The following is a 5,121-nucleotide window of genomic DNA, read 5'->3' on the forward strand; positions in this document are numbered from 1 at the left end:
ATCAGACTACTGTATCAAATCCCATCATGTGTGCTTCACCCCAAACCAGTATATCTAATTCCATCATGCGTGATACAACCTTGACCCGTGTATCTAATTCCATCTTGCGTTATATGCCACAGGCCCGTGTATCTAATGCCATCATGCGTGATATGCTCTAGATTCGTGTATCTCATGCCATTATGCATGATACACTCCAAACCAGTGCATCCAATCCCATTATAATGCGTCATACAATCTAGACCAGTGTGTCTAATCGTATCTTGTGAAACACTACACTGAGTCCTGTATCTAAATATGCAAAGTGTATGACGTTCTGCGATTAGATATGCGGAGTATAACACATGCTGGGATTAGTGGCAACACATGATACACTCCATGTATCTAACCCCATCTTATAATGCAGTGAGCAGCACTAACAGAATCGGTGCTGTCGGCCATCCTCAGAGACACTGTCCACATCTCGGTATCATTTCGCAGTTTCAGTAATGGCTCCAAGCTGTGATCCTAAACCTCATCCTCTCTTATCCACAAGGGGAGGAGAGCAGTGACATCACACACATGTGATGAGACCCCGCCCCCACATTTACTGCAGTTGTAATGTGAGCTACAGTTGAAACCAGAAGTTTACATACACTGTTTGGAAATGTCTGGCTCATCCTTGGGTATAATTTCAAGATACCTGAAGGTGCCTCATTCATCTGTGAAACAATTGTGCGCAAGGACAAACAAGATGGGAATGTCCAGCATTCATACCTCTCAGGAAGGAGACGGGTTCTGTGTCCCAGAGATGAACATGCTTTGGACCGACATGTGCATATCAACCCAAGGACAAAAGCAAAAGACCTTGTGAAGATGATGGCGGATCAATATTCACAGTGAAACGAGTACTGGATCAACATGGGCTGAAAGGCCACTCTGCCAAGAAGAAGCTATTACTCCAAAAGAAACATAAAAAAGCCAGATTAATATTTGCAAATGCACAGAGGAACAAAGACTTTATTTGTCGGAGACCTATCCTGTGGTCTGATGAAACTAAAATGTAACTTTTATGGCATAATGACCATCATTACATTTGGATGAAAATGTGGGAAGCTTGGAAACCTAAGAAAACCATCCCAACTGTGAAACAGGGGGGTGGCAGCATCATGCTGTGGGATAATTTTGCTGTAGTAGGGACTGGTGCACTTCACAAAATAGATGGCATCATGAGAAAAGAAGATTATGTGGCAATACTGAAGAAACATCTCAAGACATCAGCCAGGAAGTTAAAGATTGGACAGAAATTGATCTTCCAAATGGACAATGATCCGAAGCATACTGCCAAAAATGGTAACAAAGTGGCTTAAGGATAACAAAGTCAATGTTCTGGAGAGGCCATCACAAAGCCCTGATCTCAATCCTATTGAAAATTTATGGGCAAAGCTGAAAAGGCTGCGAGCAAGGTGACCTACAAACCTGGATCAGTTACACCAGTTTTGTCAGGAGGAATGGGCCCAAATTCCGACCAAGTATTGTGAGGAGCTTGTGGAAGGATATCCCAAACGTGTGACCCAAGTCATTCAGTTTAAGAACAATGGTACCAAATACTAATGAAAGGTATGGAAACTTTTGACTTTGCAGTAAGTAATAAAAATGCCTTAAAACATTCTCTCTCTCTCTCAATATTCTGGCATTTGTCAAATATTAAAAATTATGGTAACCCTAACTGACATAAACTGGGAAACGTTTATTCTGATTTCATATCAGATATTGAGAAAACATGTATATGTGTCTTTTTATATAGTGTATGGAAACTTCTGGTTTCAACTGTAGTTGTGCACTAGGTTTTCATGCCAAATTTTAGCAGCTGCTCCCAATAGTGTTTAAAAGTGGAAAATGTCAAACCTTTTTTACTTATTTTTCTTATTTTACTCCATTAAAAACAAACTACAATATTTTTCTAAAAATTAAAACATTAATATTTTACATTCTTTCAATTCTTGAATTTATTTATATCACCTTCCCATTAAGAATTGATGATCTGTCTGTCAGGTGGAGGTTCTCACCAAACGTTCTTCGAGTTCTGCAGGAGAGTGAGAGTAAGTCACAAGGCTGGTTCGCTCAGTTGGTTCGAGCATGGTGCTGATGATGCCAAGATTGTGGGTTCGAACCCTATACAGGCCTTTTTTTTTTCACCAACACAGTAAGCGTGCAATTTTTTTTTAAGTAACTAGATGCCTATTTAACATTTATTTTATTTGGACATTTTAAAGATAAAGAATATCAGTCATAAAAATGAAGAAAACCTCCTGAATTCAGAAGTAACAGGTAGAGTAACATTGTAGCTCAATCTTAATTCAAGATAGATGCATAAAATGCAATAAATGACCAAAAAAAAATAAAAACTAAAATAAATGTTAATAAGGCACAGTTACTGTGTTAGCAAAAAAAAAATAAAACTTGGCCCGTACAGGGATCAAACCTGCAACCTTGGTGTTATTAGCACCACGCTCTAACCAACTGAGCTAACCGGCTATGAGCTCCACTTCATTTCCAATATCTTTGGATGCGTCGGTTCGATCCTCACAACCTGCCACCAAGGTGAGTTTTTTTTTTTTTTTTCTTAACTGAACAGTTTTTCAATATGGTCTCCAGTGACTTATTTAATATATTTTTGGCTGGTAATGTTTTGTTTTTCGTTATCAGTTAAAATAAATATATTTGCTATATTTTTCTTGTATTCAAGTTTCTGCAGGAATTTTAAAAATGCCAAAAGGCAGAGAAAGTCGGCATGAGGAATCCTCAGGTGGCGGGCAAGAGGGAAAAAAAGATCCAGAGTTATAGTGAAACTAAAGAAAATGCAAAGTTTTACTTTTATCTTGTTTATACGATTAAAACAGTAAATTTATGTTAATATATTGATTTATTATCCACATATACAAAAATGGCACAAGCCTTAAGTGTAGAAGATGTAAAATTCTTTACATATATTTGAATATGAATATTATATCATACGAATGTTTCATCTTTTTCTTTTTTCTGTTAATAGATACTCTCTCGTTTCACTTTCCTTGTTGTTTCTTTCCTACCCATCCCCCATGATTCCCAATGAAGAACTCCATTTATCCTTCTCATGCTTGCCCTTTCCCAACTTATCCTACCTCATTTCAATATTAAAGGTTAACCCCTTCACAACTCCTGATGTATATATTTACAACATATGTTGTTTCCCCTCTGGCACTGAGCCTGCATCTTTCCCCTTTCATCACTGCTGATTTAATTAGCTGTCATGTGCCTCCAAGAGTGGAGGGTGGGATGGAGCTCCACCACTGGCTGTTAACCAGTTAAATTCTGCTGTCACTCTCTGACAGTGGGAGTTAAATCCTGCCCATAAACATCCTTGTCATGTGATCGGGGGGCACTGATAGGTTTTCATGACAGCCGGGGGTCTGCAGAAGAATAACTTGTGGCCAGCGTTCACAGTACTTACTGTACAAGGTCATTAAATTATCTGTTTCGGAGATGTCTGAACATTTTTCCTAGTGAAAAATTTCAAAAGTTACATCAATTTTTGACTCTGTCCTTGAACTTCTGTCATCCTTTGTCTTCACGACACAGGGAAAACTGTGTATACTTACTGTACCATAATATAAGATCATACAATTATCTGTCTGTGAATTGAGATATAAGTGTCCAGTGTGGGCTGAAAACACTGGTATCCTATTCTTGTCTTATACACCAAAAGCAATTAATTAAATACCTTTATTTAGAGTTATGGTTAGAGTGACACTACATGCACAAGGAAAGCCGCATTACAGTGATCATACAGTAATTATTACAATATGTGCTGGACTATAGAGTATGTTGATGAAGTAAGATAGGTAAATACAAAAGCAGGTGGTCAAGATACTATAGATGGAAGGAAGGGGGCAAAAAAGACTTAGATCACCGAATAGGCAACTAAAGATAACATATGAATGGCCAGATCATGTATATATACACTTGACAGTATGGAGAGGAAAATTCCTATGTACTCCATATCATTGACAGTTCATGTACCCCATACCCATCATATGTAGTAGTCAAAGTAATCGACGTATTAACTCAGATCATAGAGAGTATATACCTGCACAGTAGTCCAGCGTGTGTAAATGGCACCAAGCGGCGTAGCCCCGACGCGCGTTTCGGACACACGTCCTTCGTCAGGGGGTAGCGTCCATATGAACCAGCATGTATAAAAATACTGATGTGACCAATCGGTAAGTACCGGATGTCCTACATACTTAAGGTCGCCCGCAATCAAGATCTAAACCGAGGCGGGCGCGTACAGCTGTGTGTCCGCCGATGTATACAGGCAGCGCTTGATGTTCACGCATGCAGCGGCCTGAGGGACCGGAAGTCGCGGGCATCGCGTCATGCATCAGCCGACGTCGGAAACACACGTGACCCGGGTCACCTGATGCATAGAGACACGTGACCGCAGCCTCCCGGAGCACAGACAGCGCATGCGTGTAACGCCTACCCGTAGCCGTGGGCACCAATCTGTCCACTATATCCAATCAACAACGGGAGATCAGGAAGCCAGGACGAAGAAAGGAGCAAGAAAGGAGTAAAGGCGCCGCAAAAGAAGAAACACCAAGGGAATGGAGGTTAAATTTAAAGTGAATAAGTGCAAGACTGAATAAAGTGACATATGCGATACATAAGTTTAAATACATAAATTAAAGTGAGTAAGTGCAAACCTGAATAAAGTGACATATGCAGTACATATAAATATAAATCTATATTAGATCCATATATAGGCCACATTGGAAGATATGTATAGAAAGGAAAGAGATTATAATTACATTATAAGTGAGTAAGGTCAACTTATGCAACTCTATACGAGACCTACAATGGCCAATTAAAACATTGTGGTGTGTATATAGAAGGTACTACACAGTATATATATCCATATTTGAATATACTTGCGTATACATACATCCCCTAATCATAAAGTGTTCTCGTGCAGTGATGTGAATAATAGAGAATAAAGTGAAGAATCTAAAGATAAATAGTCGTATGTTTAAAAATAATATTCAGTGAAACGTTATATCCCATCAGGAAAGCATAAATTTGACCTGATATATGTGCAAAAGA

The 5,121-nt window shown here is 39.0% G+C and overlaps 1 non-coding gene across 1 annotated transcript; it reads right to left on the minus strand.

Annotated features, from left to right (window-relative positions):
• Positions 1-2,443: 2,443 nt before the first annotated feature.
• TRNAI-AAU (transfer RNA isoleucine (anticodon AAU)) lies at positions 2,444-2,517 on the minus strand. Its single transcript has one exon. It is a non-coding gene; the product is annotated as a tRNA-Ile (tRNA).
• Positions 2,518-5,121: the final 2,604 nt, after the last annotated feature.

This window comes from Phyllobates terribilis, unplaced genomic scaffold (genome assembly GCF_046119375.1).
Source record: "Phyllobates terribilis strain yellow unplaced genomic scaffold, ASM4611937v1 Scaffold_11__3_contigs__length_659146591, whole genome shotgun sequence".
In the NCBI taxonomy this organism is placed as follows: Eukaryota; Metazoa; Chordata; class Amphibia; order Anura; family Dendrobatidae; genus Phyllobates; species Phyllobates terribilis.